The sequence below is a fragment of the Tursiops truncatus genome, chromosome 17 (genome assembly GCF_011762595.2).
Source record: "Tursiops truncatus isolate mTurTru1 chromosome 17, mTurTru1.mat.Y, whole genome shotgun sequence".
NCBI classification, from domain to species: domain Eukaryota; kingdom Metazoa; phylum Chordata; class Mammalia; order Artiodactyla; family Delphinidae; genus Tursiops; species Tursiops truncatus.
Window position 1 is genome coordinate 21,242,195 of NC_047050.1, and position 13,691 is coordinate 21,255,885.

Consider the following 13,691-nt stretch of genomic DNA (forward strand, 5'->3'; position numbering starts at 1 on the left):
CTTTGTGGCCTTGGCAAATTAGCTATCCACTGGAAGTTACAGATAAATTCAGGGATCTGGGCTGTCTAGAAGAGGGTTCTGATGTCTGGGTGAGCATGTCCCATTAGCTGGCTAAAGCTTTGTCCCCATAGGGAGAGGTGATGCTAGAAAACACACTAGAGGGTTTTACTAAAGCAAAATAATCAAGGCAGGGTCTTCCCAGGTCTAAGGAAGTCCTATTCATTTAGAACATGTCAAGTTTTAGTATTTAATGCTTACCATGTTTATCATCTCCCTTTTATTTCTTATAGCCTGAGGACAACCCATGACCATTTATAAATTATTACACTGGCACTAACAAGGAGCAGATAAAGATACAGGTGAATTTCTGAAATGCTAAGAAAATACTTTTCATTTCTTTTATTTCATTTGCTTCAAGCACTGCTGTCATATCATCTCTCTAAAAATTTGATTTGATTGTTTAGTGCCCTATGGAAATAATTTCAATAGTAGTATTAATAAGGGCTTCCCTGGTGGCGCAGTGGTTGAGAATCCACCTTCCAATTCAGGGGACATGGGTTCGTGCCCTGGTCCGGGAAGATCCCAGATGCCGCAGAGCGGCTGGGCCTGTGAGCCATGGCCGCTGAGCCTGCGTGTCCGGAGCCTGTGCTCCGCAACAGAAGAGGCCACAACAGTGAGAGGCCCGTGTACCGCAAAAAAAAAAAAAAAAAAAAAAAGTAGTATTAATAACAAAGTTATATATAGCTGTTTTATCACTATATTATTATTTTCGGGCTCAGCACATTCATGCTCACATAGAGTTTCCCTTAAATTAATCCAGGACGATGACAAGTTTACAATTCTAGGAGCTTTTTAGGCTAAAACAATATGACATTAACATAAGAATACATACAAAGAAATATTTTATTCAAACCTAAATGGAAATGGTAAGATTATTTTGTCAATGCCTTTATTTTGCCAGCATTTGATTATACGGTCAACACTTGATTATCTGCAGTCAACTTTTTATCATCCCAATTAATCTGAACTACATCTTGTTGTCACTTTCTTCTTTGTCATTGTTACTGAGTTTTATTGAAATCCCTAGTTACTTTTCTCCAGCTTTTACTCTCATGAACACTTTTAGCCCTGCATTAAGGAAATACTATTGCACAATTTAAAGACTCAAGAAAAAAATTATTTTCCCCTTAAACTTTCTTCCTCTAACCTTACCAAGGATAAATGTAAAGGAGAAACAGGAATCTCAGTGAGAATTCACACTGAGGCTTACAACCATTTTGGGAAGAGACAACAAAGAAAGAAAGAGTTAAACAAATGATTAGTGTAAGGAAATTACAAAACTTTCCCACCTTTCTGATTCAATTCTTGTAGTTTATTACAATGCTTAGTGGAGGGCCAGTGCATAGTAGGAACTCAATATTTTTATGTATATCTATATCATCTATATCTAACTGTATCTATATCTATTACTGCATCTATATCTATATCTGAAATGAAACTCTCAGTAGTGGCAGTTTTTGCTAATTTTCATTGCTATTGTACCAGTTCTTTCCAATTTCAAAAATTTTTTTCCACTCAAGCAACTAGTGAACTAGACTGGAGAAACAAGTCATCGGTGATATATAGAACATGAAAAGGTGTGTCTGATTGCAATGACAAGGTTGCCTTAGTAGTTTATCATTTAGTGAAGTGAAACTCCTGTCTCAAGAATACAGATTATATCTGTTTTATGACTACATAACATTTGACCACTCTACGCAATGGGGAATAACATCTACTTTAACTTTTAATTTTATTAACATTGTATAATAGTACAATATGAATGAGTCTTGAATATGTCTATCTGCCTTTCTATCTATCTATCTATCACTGTCTATCCGTCTACCTCTATCTCTATAGATGTATACATATATATGCAAATATATACATTTGTATATATGTATAGGCATACATGTATGTACACATGTGTGGATATGTGTGTGTGTGTGTGTATACCTATATATATTCATATTCAGGAGAGTAGTAAGCACATATAGAATTAAAAAGATGAGTCCAATTGAAAGGATTATAGGTTATTTTACATAAGCTATTCATTTTTTGAAGCTTATGAAACACTTTCTAGAAGACGTGGATTTATAATTATCAAAACATGACAAAGAAAGGCCTGGGTTTTGGTAAATAAATCCTGCTAGATTAAAAGATATCAAAAATAATATAATAAAAACAAGATAAAAATTCAGAAACCTCAAAAAGAATTTAAGATAAATTAAATTATGTAAAGTGTTCTCCTTCACTTAGCTGAATATACTTTAGTTACTATGTCTTAAAATTTCAATTCTAAATAAAGAATACTAAACTGTTTTACATATTAAAAACTACTTTTTCTTTAAGTAAATCCAAAATTGAGCTAGAGACTGAACTATACTATAACTTATCTCTTAAAATGAAAACAAGGAAGTCTGTCATAGAAGCAGGTACTAAGTAAACAATGGGACAAAAATGTTCATTCCAGCAAACTATTTCCTTCACTTGCTTCTGGAAGCATTACTTTTTCTTCTCTGTGTGCAGGCATTTTTGTGTGCTTTAAATTTGGACTCTGTGATTGTACAAAAAAAACATGTTCTAGATATCAGTTGAAGCAAATGGAAATTATATTGTTTTCGTTATTATATCTGCAGTCTGATAAATTAACTTTACTTAGTCTCTAGGAAACCACTTAGCACCATAGGAGAGGTTACTTGTACATAAGACCTATTGTTCATAAACAGTTAATCTAGTTTTTGTGATGAAACACTTTACTCTCAGAAAGCTCTTTCTCTTCACTCCTGTTCATCATAGGAACAGGCCAATTGATAATAATATACACCTTTGTAACTGCTGTGATGAATAAACATCTCTCCAAATTACTTGAATTAATTTCAGCAGGTTGCAAAAGTTTCTACTATGGATTTGTTTTAGTTCATCTTTGTTCAAATGAGAGATTTTCACAGACAAAACAGTTTCCTTAGGCTTGCATGCCAAAACTTGGGCAAAAGCTGTGGCATTTAAACATCATGAAATGGGCCATTGAGCATGCACAAAAATTTTGGCTAGTAGCCTTCACCTACAGTCTCCACTATTAAACATTCCTATTTCCATTTTAACCCTCTATTCACAATAAGTATCATAATTAAATGCCACTGATTTTCTTCCTGTTGATCTTTGATACATGTAAACAGGGTCCTGGTAAGAAAGATTTTTTCTTGTAATTCTGAGAACTGTCATTGTTATTATTACCTTTTCCACCCATTTTTTCAATGTTCTAAAACTTTCTTAAAATATCCTGGATACGTAATAGTGAACAAGACATGAGATTCTTGAAACTGGAGGTGCATTATATACTGCTAGAGTATCAGAAACACAGATATGCATAAAGAAAGGAAGAGCAGAAGAGAAGAAATAAGTGAAGTTAAAATAAGAACTTTTATTTTTCTTATTCTTAATTGATCTAACAGATAATTGTTTGCTCCAAATAATAATAGAAACACTGTTGTTGACTACATATGCTTATTTACGTGTTTATATATATTCATACACACACACACACACACACACACACACACACACACACATATATGCTTATGTATGCTAATGTACAAGTGAAATTAACAATAGCAGTGATATAAAGGACAGGAGGGATGAATTAGGTTTATTTTGTTATTATAAAGTACTCATATTACCCATGACTTGTATAGTGCTATTGAAGTGAACTTGGATTTATTGTAAATGTGCACTGCAAATGCTAGGGCAACTGCTAAAAAAGAGTCAAAAAAGGAGTATAACTGATATGTTAAGAAAGGAGAGACAATGGAATTGTATAACATGCTAAATTAAAATCACAAAAGGCAGAAAAAGTGGAAGAGATAAAGAAAAACAAAGAACAGGGGCAACAAATAGAAAAGAGTAACAAATATGGTAGATATTAATCCAAATATATCATTAATAACTTTGAACATCAATGTTTTAATGTGCCAATTAGAAGATAGAGATTGCCAGAGTAGATCAAAAAACAGGAACTAATTCTGTGCTGTTTTCAAGAAACTCACTTTAAGTATAAAGACACATATAAACTAAAGTAAATGGATGAAGAAAGATATACCATACTAAAACTAACCAAAAGAAACACTATCAATCAACTTGATCTAATGGATATCTATAAACTACTTCATCCAACAAGAGCAGAATACATATTTTTTTCAAAGCTAACATGGAATATTCAATAAGATAAATCACATTCTTAACAAATTTTGAAACTATTAAAATTATAAAAATCTAACAATGTCTGCTGTCAAAAATAAATAACAGAAAGATAACTGGAGATTTAAAAACAAACTTCTAAGTACCACATGGATCCAAATGAAATCTCAAGAAAAAATTTAAAATATATTGAACTAAATGAAAATTAAAACACAACTTATCCAACTTTGTGGGAATACAAGAGCAGTGCTTAGAAGAAAATTAATAGCATTGAATACATATATTTGAAAAGAAGAAAGATCCAAAGAAATAACCTTAACTTCTACCATAGGAAACTAGAAAAAGGAGAATAAATTAAATACAAAGTAAGCAGAAGAAAAGAAATAATAAAAATTAGAGCAGAAATCAATGAAATTGAAAACTAGAAATCAATAAAATCAACTAAAAAAAAGCTTATTTGAAAAGGTGAATAAAATTGATCAGCCTCTAGGCAGGCTAACTAAGAAAAAAAGAGGGAGAATACAAATTACTAATATCAGAAATGAAAGAGGGGACATCACTACAGATACCATGGACATTAAAAAAAATAATGGAATACTATGAACAACTCTATGCTCACAAATTTCATAACCTAGCTAAAATGTCCCAGTTCTTTGAAAGACACAGTCTGCTAAAACTCACATGAGAAGAAATAAACAATCTGAATAGGTCTGTATCTACTAAAGAAATTAAATGAAACATTAATAACTCTCTAAAATAGAAAGATCAGGCCCAGACGGATTCCCTGGGTTCTACCAAACACTTAGGGAAGAAATTATTCCCTACAATGTCTTTCAGGAAATAAAAGCAGAGGGAATACTTCCTAGCTCATTCTATTAGGCTAGCACTACCCTATACCAAAACCAGACAAAGATAATATAAGAAAAGAAAGCTACAGATCAATGTCTTTCCAGAACAAAGTAGCAAAGCTTCTCAATAAAATATAAGCAAATCCAGGGCTTCCCTGATGGTGCAGTGGTTGAGAGTCCACCTGCTGATGCAGGGGACACGGGTTCATGCCCCGGTCTGGGAAGATCCCACATGCAGCGGAGCGGCTGGGCCCGTGAGCCATGGCTGCTGAGCCTGCGCGTCCGGAGCCTGTGCTGCACAACGGTAGAGGCCACAACAGTGAGAGGCCTGTGTACCACAAAAAAAAAAGCAAATCCAATGCAACAATGTATAAAATAATTGGACACCATGACTAAGCGGGATTTATCCCAAATATTCATCCTGGTTCAACTTTTAAAAATCAATTAATGTAATCCATGACATTAACAGGCAAAAAAAAAATGATCATATCAATAAATGTAGAAAAAGCATTTTACAAAATCCAATTCCATTCATGATTTAAAAAAAAAAATCTCAATAGACTAGGAAAGAGGGGAACTTCCTCAACTTGATAAACAATATCTACAATTTACAGTGAATATCAGACTTAATAGTGAAAATCTCAAAGTTTACTCTTTAAGATCAGAAACACTACAAGGTTATCCCCTCTTATCACTGTTTTCAGCATTGTAGTGGGAGTCTTGGCAAATGAATAAACAAGAAAAAGAAATAGAAGGTATATTGATTGGGAAGGAAGAAATAAAACTGCTTTTGTTCACAGATGACATTACTGTGTAGAAAATCTAAAAGAATTAGCAACAACAAAAAAACCCTCCTAGAACTAATAAGTGACTATAGCAATGTTGCAGGACATATTGTTATATACAAAAGTCACTCACTTTCAGCAATGAACACATAAATTTGAAGGAAAAAACTCTGTACCATTTACATTAGCACTACAAAAAATGAAATAATATATACATCTAACAAATTATGTATAGATCTATAGAAAGAAAACTATAAAACTCTAATGAGAGATATCAAGCAGAACTAAATAAATGGAGAGATATGCCATGTTCAAGGATAGACTCATCATTGTCAAGATATTGATCCTCCCCAACTTGATCTATAGATTTATGCAATACCAATTCAAATTACAGAAACCAATCTTGTAAATATCAAAAAACTGATTCTAAAGTTTATATAAAGAAATAAAAGACCCAGAATAATCAATCTCATGATGAAGGAGATCAAATTTGTAAGACTGACATTACCTGACTCAAGACTTACGATAAAACTACACTAATCAAGTGGTGTAGTTGAAAAAAATAGACAAATAGATCAATGTCACAGAGCAGGGAGCCCAGAAATAGACCCCACATAAATATATTCAACTGATCTTTGACAGAGGAGCAAAGGCAATGCAATGAAGCAAACTTTTCACCAAATCGTGCTGGAACAATTAAATATTCACACCCACAAAAATAAATCTAGACATAAAACTTACACTTTTCACAAAATTAATTCAAAATGAATCATATACCCAATATAACACAAGACTATACACTTTTAGAAAATAGCATAGGAGAAAATCAAGATGACTTTGTATATTATGATGACTTTTCAGACAGAACTCTAAAGGCAAGATCCATGAAAGAAATAATTGACAAGCTGGGTTTCATTAAAATTAAAAACTTTTGCTCTGCAAAAGATAATACCAAGAGAATGTTAAGACAAACCACAGACAAGGAAAAAATACTTGCAGTATGCACATCTGATAAAGGACTGTTATCCAAAATATACAAAACCTTAAAATACAACAATAAGAAAACAAACAACCCAATTAGAAAATGGGCCAAAGACCTTAACAGACACCTCACAAAAAAGATATACAGATGACAAATAAGCACATGAAAAGACAAGCCACATCATATGACATCATAGAAATGCAAATTAAAACAACGATGAGATAGTATTTACTATACATTTATTAGAATGGCAAAAAATCCAGAACATTGACAATACCAAATGCTGGTGAGGAAGTGAAACAGCAGGAAATCTCAATAACTGCTGGTGAGAATGCAAAATAATATGGACAATTTGGAAAATAGTTTGACAGTTTCTTTAAAAACTAAACATACTGTTACCATACAATACAACATGTTCCTTGGTACTTACCCAAATAAATTGAAAGTTTATTTCCACACAAAAAAACTGCACACAGATGTTTATAGCTTGATTCATAATCACCAAAACTTGGAATCAGCCAAGGTGTCCTTTGTTAGGTAAATGTATAAATAAACTGTAATACATCCAGACAATGATATACCATTCAGTGTAGACAGTCATGATGCTAAAAGGAGGAAGCCAATTGAAAAGAATGTAGTGGAAGTCTCCAACTGTATGACATTCTGGAAAATGAAAAAAATACAGAGAGACAGTAAAAAGATCAGAGGTCTTTTTAGGGCTTAAGAAGAAGGAAGGGATGAGTAGACAGCACAGAGGATTTTTGAGTGAAACTGCTCTGTATGAAACTATAATGACGGATACATGTGAAAACTCATGGAACTTTCCACACCAAGAATTCACTCTAATGAAAACTATGGACTTTGAACGATTACCATGGGTCAATATAGGTTCATCAATTGTAACAAATGTAACACTCTGGTGGGAGATGTTAATACTAAGGGAAACTATACATGTGTGGGGGCAGGAGGTATATGGGAAATCTCTTACTTTCTGCTCAATATTTTTTTTACAGCTTAACACATTAATTTTACAGCTTAATATTGTTGTAAAACATTGTCTATTTAAAAATAGAAGATAAAGAAAGGAATTTATAGGTATAGAAAGAACAGAGACTCAACTTTAAATAATACCCAAAATATTTGTAGGAGAAAATTTGCAGTATGAAAGAGCTCACCCTTTTCCATGAAAATGGTACCCTGAGATCATGGAGTCACCATAAACTTAGCATCCTTCAAAAAGTGCTTACTTCACTGCAGACAAGCAGATATTTGCTACCTCGTAGACAAGTAGCAGTGATCTTATTGTACAGTACCATTCTAGTGTTCATCAGCAACATCTCATGACAACAAAGAGCAGTGTCAGTAATAGCAGCTGAAGAATATTATAAACAAGAGCCTTACTCTTCTAACTATAGTCAGATAGTCCTTCTGGCTGGAATTTGTACATGCCTCTCATTGCTTGGGAAAAAAAAATAAATAAAACGATAAAGAAGAGAGAAAGGAAGAGAGTGAAACCACCTGTAAGGCAAGTAGGCACTTGAACAGATGTAAGTTTAATTTGAAGACTCCAAAAAAGACATAATCCTTCCTGAAACATGATTTTCATAGAACAGTCCATAACTGTCCATAATATTACATTGGTGTGGAATCAGATCATTGCTTTTTGTTTTGTTTTGTCATTGAGTTTTAGATATATGAGAATTTAAGTATGTCTTGAGTACATAGAAAAGTACTTGCCAGTAGGTAGAGCTACTAATCGCATATTTAACTTTAATGTACTACAAGAAGCAAAAATTAAATAAATCCAGAAAACAAAGGAAATATTAAGGAAGCATTTAAAATGAAAACATAGAACAAAAGCATGAAAAATGAAAGAGATATAGCACAATCCATAATGTATGGTAGAAAGTGTAATCAGTCAAAATCTAAACATATGCTGATTTAAGCAACACCTAAAATAAAATACAATGACTTACAAGGGTTAAAAAAGCAATAGTAAGAGATATGTCAAACAAATGTAAACAAAATAACAACAAGGTTACCAGTGATAGTGAAATTTCAGGTCAAAAGGATTAATAGAACAAGATTACTTTCTACCGATAAGCAATTTAATCCATATAATTTATACAGAATATAAGAGTATTGAATTTATATGTGCTAAATACCACTGCATCGCTGTTATAAAATAGAGAAATACTAGGAGAAATTAGCATAAGTAAAAATTTTATGGGAGGATTTTAACATCATACACTCACGCTCTAGTAGACTTACTGGATAAAATATAATTAAAGACATAAAGGTGAATCATGTAATTGTTAAGATACCACACATATTTATCAAACTTTGTATCTGCCAAACCTTGTTTCTGAGTGTTCATAAAGTTTTGCAAAAGCAATCACATACTGTACCATAGGAAAAATTTCAATTATTTTCAAAAGTTATAAATGCACGGGTCACATTTTCTGCAAACAAAACAAAACAAAAATAAGATTTACTTAATCTCTAAATATTTTTAATAAAGGAGTGCCCTTGGTACATATTAGCATATGCAACTTATTTGGGTGAGTAGCTCAAAAATGTTTTAAATTGAGAAAGGTCATTGCTTACATGTATTTACTAAATATCTGAAAGTCAAATCCTTATGGTTAAATTCTACACTTTTGTTTTTATCCCTATCAAATATAGTTGCTAGCACCTTTCCTTATTTATTTCCAATGCTTGTTTTCTAGCATAATATATATTCCCTTCAATCTTAGGTAATTAAACTTGTATTATCAGAACTATTTTATATGTTTTTCATATATCCCTGTCTAGATTTATTCACCAAATGTGTACTGAGTGCCCATTTCTGTCAGGCACAGGGCTAAATATTTTGTTAAAAAATAAATGAGGGCTTCCCTGGTGGCGCAGTGGTTGAGAGTCCGCCTGCCGATGCAGGGGACACGGGTTCGTGCCCCGGTCCGGGAAGGTCCCACATGCCGTGAGCCATGGCCGCTGAGCCTGCGCGTCAGGAGCCTGTGCTCCGCAACGGGAGAGGCCACAACAGTGAGAGGCCCGCGTGCCAGAAAAAAAATTAAAATAAAATGAAATAAAATAAATGAAACATGGAGTAATTCAAGAGTTGCAGAGTGAAATGGACTGCTGCAATATCATCCTGAAAATATTATCACAAAAGCATAGACACGGAGTCTTGTGGGATTGGGGAGGTTGTCTAAGTACTGGGAACCAGTGATCAAGGGCTGGAGAGAGATAAGGATAATGTCAACCAAGAGACAATGGCAGGGACTGAATGTCAAAAGAAAGAAGAAATATGGCTTGGGAAAAGAAATTAGACACAGAGGGAACTTTATGTTTAAAAGCAGGGCTGCTGGATTGCACCACACCATTAAGACACTCAACTATGGGGTGCCTTCAATGGAGGAAACTTGATTAATACTCTTTGGGAGCACTCTTGTTTACACTCCACCTAACACACTTTTGGGTGTAAAGTAGACACCTAATAAGTCCTTCCTTTTTAAACTAACTATATGGTCAGATAATTATAGAACCTTTTGTTTTTAATAATAATAGCAAAAATTTTTTAATATCCTTCAATATTTATCATGAGTCCAAGTTCAATTTTAACTTTATTTTACTTTTTTGCCATTGCACATTCAAATTTCTAGGTTTCACCCATTTGTGTATTTATTAATTTCCTCATTCATTTATTAAACAATGTATGAAGAGTTTCCCATGAAAAAATAATTGAGTTAGACTTTGATTTTTCTAAAGGTGAATACAAAATGACACTTCTCTAGCCTTCTCTTTACAATTTTCATCAGTCTTTCATTGTCTGCATGATTCCAAAATAATTGCAAATACTGTAGAGTTAGTAACAAAGTAACTGCTGTACAATTAGTGAAAAAAAATAAATTCTAAATAAAATATTATTAGGGCATGTGAGGAAAAAAATACTAGCTGAGTTTTTCCTATTTCTTGCTAGTTTAAGTATCACTAGACTAGGCCAAAATATCCATGTCAATAAAATGTCTTTCTTCTCTTCATATTGGTTTTTAGATATTATTATCCAATGACTCTGTTTACTTACATTATATAAGCAACAGAATGTATTTACGTCAAAAAGGACTTTTTGCTATTGCTTCTGAGGCTATATATTCAAACATTTAACACTCCCCTCCTGACCCAATGTATTCATTCCTTATGGGATATAGGATAGCATCTAAGCAAAGCCTCCTTACATCTGGTGAAGCATAGAGGCAGCACTGTGGAGACTAATAGCTGCTTCTGTAGACAGACTTCAGCATATTGAGAAGACAAAGGACCAGAGCTCAGGAAAACTTTTATTCTCCCACCACAATAGTACATACAAGGAAGCTAATAGCAATATCATCATAAACAAAACAATACACATATTTAGAATTTGATTTTTTGCTCATAAACATTAGCTTGCATCCCCAAATTAACCTCGTTATTGGAACAGAGACTACCCCAATGCTTTTTCACAATAATTACTTTTGTATATGTATTTAGCTTTTACAAGGCAAACAGAATGATCTTTTTAATCTCCAAATATCCAGTGTCTTCTAACGTTCTAGGAAGAAAACAACAACAACACTTTTCTGTATCTTACTCAGAGAAGGTTTGCCCTGCGATTAATTGTAGGGGCAGTATACTGAAATTGCTTCACCAGATGACTAGGCACATCTTGCTTTTCATTTGGAGGGTACACATGCCAGATGCAGTTAAACTTTGTCCACAAAACACGGCATTGCAAATTACAAACGTACCCAAAAGAAAATATTGAAGCCCAATTTATAATTAAACCTTACAGAATACTGTTGTTTATTTCCTCTCTCCTTCCTCTATGTTTTTCATAAGTATTTTAAAGATTAAACTTCTCAATATTTTCCCAAAAGGCATAGGATTATTTGAGGTTATTATTTTATCATGGATGATGTATCATGCAGGGTCTAAAGTGTGTACCTTTCCTGGGAAAGGATTTTTTTTTTTTTTTTGTCTAAGATTTAGCCAGTGTGCTGCATATCTACAAATAACACGGTCAAAAAGTCTCACTCTCAGTGGAAAGGCGGGGAGGGGGGAGGGAGAGAGAGGTTACTAAATCATTCCCAATCAAACATTGCTAAATTTGTCTACCTAGGGATTGTCAAGACTATGTTACAATGACCAGTTAGATACAAAAAGCATCTTTATCCTACTTCATGTATTAGAGTTTTATAGTTTTGAACTCATCATTTTTTATTGCTGTTGTTACACTGTCAAATATCCATTTTTGCTTAAGATGGCATTAACAATACTCTCAGAAGTTGAAGATAGTTAAATAAAATGTATATGTAAATTGAAAGTAGAAAATATTCAAACCAAGATCTTAGTCTGGGTATTGTGGAAATGGCTTTATCTGAGTATGTGCAGTCAATATTCACTAAACTGTAACATTAGTGTACAACTCTGATTAACATTTCCTAAAAACATAATCCCATTAGAAATCTTGGGGTGGGGGACACTTAGTTGTCTACTGAAGGTCTTGTACCTTTCACCTGCACATAGGGCTGCCATGATGATTTTCTTTTAAAACAGCAAGAGGGAGAGAAAAAGAAAATCAGCCAGAAATATTTGTCGGCAAGATTCCTTAACGTCCGTTTCAAGTCACAGATTACAGTTTAAAATGGAAGCCCTCTTTTGAACAAAGAAAGAAAGGTTAAGAGAAAATACAGTTTGCCATTATTGATGTACAAAGCCAGCTCTGATTGCGTCTGTCCTGTAGCTCCCCCATATGCACCTCTTGGATATTGCCTCAATCTTGGAAATGGAATAAAGAGGAGCTTCAGTCATAGCTCTTCCTGCTGCTGCTATGAGAACCCAGTTTGACGAGCATCACATCCAACCTCTGTTTTTCTCATTTAACTTATTTTATGGACTGCTTGTCAGGTGGTCTCTGTGTGGTTTGCTCAGCTAATCCTAGAAACATGTAAAAGTCATACAAATTATTATTTAAGAAAAGGAAATAAAGTCAATTGACCATCGATTGTTCTTTCCTCTTATCCCAGTACCTGGCAAGAGCATCCAAGTGTAATGATTGTAAACTCAAAGAATTTCTGTTTCACTGCACTTTATTTTTACTGGTAATGAAGTTAGTGGTTTCAGCTTTAGTCTCTCTTTCTCTCTCTCTCTCCCCCCTCTCTTTTCAAAGGCCACTTCCATGACAGACAAATAGTCATTATACTGCTTTAGCACTATGGTCTGTCTTCAGTTCTGAACCCTTAATAATGATAGGAAGAATTAGATAAATAAAAGCAGACTTCTTACAGCACAAAATATATAATTTTATTTGAAATAGTGCCAATATAAAAAACAGAGTAGACCTGAGTTTTATAATCATTTTCTGACTAGCTATTGCCAATAACACAGTAGTGTTTATATTTTATATTCTAGCTTTTCCCAGTTGGTGGCTTAAGTCCTTCCCACACCCACACCCTTCTCAGTTTGGGTAGCAGAAGAGTATTAACTTGTTTGAAATTCCTTGCTTTTAGAGTAAGGGACGTGGCAAGCTTCCACTAATGTTCTGTGCTGGACAGTGGCAAAGGACTGAAAAACCTTTGTATTTATACAGACTTCTTCATCCCCTTTTTCTCTGTATGTCACTATTCATTCCTAAGCATATTTATCTACATTTTGTTAATTGTAATTTAAAATTCCACCTTAAAAGATATATATTTATACTATAGAAATTTTGAAGGTGAGCAGTTATTTCATTGGGTTGTCACTTTTTCCAGAAATCAAACCCTCCCTGTCACATATAAATAGACTGCTTGATATACATGC